Here is a 1,856-nt window from a genome sequence, read left to right as displayed (position 1 = left end):
CGACATTGCTTTCAATGCGGTCATGCCTCTAAGTCGTGCTTCGACACGTGGGAGATATAGCCGCATCGAGGGCGTTACAGAAACCATCCACTTGCCCTGTGCTCCAGATCCGGACATGGCTGAAGTGCTTTTTTGAGGTGGAAAGGATGGAAGCTTGGGCGTTGGAGCTCGAGAATGGATGGGCAGAGAGAAAGAAGGCGTGGGTGAAAAGGTGAAATCCTTATCCCTTTATAAAGGCTGCGAATATCAAGCACCTCCCCACTCGCCTTAAAACCCGCCTATTCCCTAAGGGCCATGCAGACGGCGCGGTTGGGTTACCCACGCCCGTATTGATGAGAATCCCGCAATAAGGGGACACAATCTCTGCTTCGACAAGACGTGCCAATAAAACCGCATCTTGAAACATGGAACGGGAGGCTAAAAAACGGTTCGAAATAATGATCAGGCAACGACGTGATGTCACGCTACAAAAGTTGTCAGTAGATTGGACTCGTGAAATATCATATTCTCTGCGTGTGTGTGTGGTACTTGTTTTGCAGAGCCGGATGCATTTTCTGTGTTCGAAGGCTGCTTTGGAGTATTCGGAGGAGGAACCCGCCTTGCAATGCCGAAAAAAATCTGCGTGCCAAACACATCGTCATTGAAGCCTGGTTCAGAGGCTACTGAGGGAGTCCTGGATTAAGGGGTCCAAGGACGTTCGGATTATGTAACATGGGCCGGACTAATGGGATATGAAGATACAAGACAGAAGACTTCTTCCTATATCCGGATGGGACTCTCCCTTGCGTGGATGGCAAGCTTGGCATTCAAATATGTAGATTCCTTCCTTTGTAAACCGACCCTATACAACCCTAGGCCCCTTCGGTGTCTATATAAACCGGAGGGTTTAGTCTGTAGAGGCAATTATAATCATACAGGCTAGACATCTAGGGTTTAGAAATTACGATCTCGTGGTAGATCAACTCTTATAATCCTCATATTCATCAAGACCAATCAAGCAAGAAGTAGGGTATTACCTCCATCAAGAGGGCCCGAACCTGAGTAAACATCGTGTCCCCCGTCTCCTGTTACCATCAACCCTAGACGCACAGTTCGGGACCCCCTACCCGAGATCCGCCGGTTTTGACACCGACAGTTGTCTTCGGGGACTAGCTACTTGCGTGATTATTGGTGAGCTAGCCCATCTCCGGGGTCGCATGGACGACCATCACTTTGACCAACAACAAGAGAGATGTTGTACGACTAAGGTGGATTATTCTTGGTCCGTTTTACGATCCATCTTGGTGAGATGTGTATCTGGCCCGCCGACTGAAAGTGGGTGGGTGTGTGTGTGTGGGGGGGGAGGGGCGGGCTGCTACTTCGCACTTTGCTAGGTGAACCTTGGTTGGGGGCATGCATTCATAGCTTAGAATTCCCTTCATGCCGACACGAGAGGGCAAGCAATACCGTGCGCTTTGCGAGATAAGTGCCACATCGAAGTTGCATTTGGTATTTGAACATCAAACCATCCTTTTCATACATAAATTTGGTCCACATACAAGTGTGTTTGTGTTCTAACCCTCTCTCGCATCATTTTTTGCCAAATTTATGAACATTAGACAAGTTGGATGACACAACAGACACGGTTCACTCACACTAACCGTGTGCTACGCCGGTGCCCTTGTCACGCACATCCACACAATACATTGGGCTCCACGAGGCTTCCCCTCTCAAAAATATCTACCCGTCTGCAACTTTTTTCTGTTTGATAACACACGGTTATTATGTTTCGCCCGTGTGTGATGTTTCTTATTCCCAATCCCACCTGCATCCCTCGAAAATATCTGCCCGCATCGAGGGTTTTTCTGTTTCATAAC

Source organism: Triticum dicoccoides, chromosome 3A (genome assembly GCF_002162155.2).
Source record: "Triticum dicoccoides isolate Atlit2015 ecotype Zavitan chromosome 3A, WEW_v2.0, whole genome shotgun sequence".
Lineage (NCBI taxonomy): Eukaryota > Viridiplantae > Streptophyta > Magnoliopsida > Poales > Poaceae > Triticum > Triticum dicoccoides.
This window is presented reverse-complemented; position numbering follows the sequence as displayed.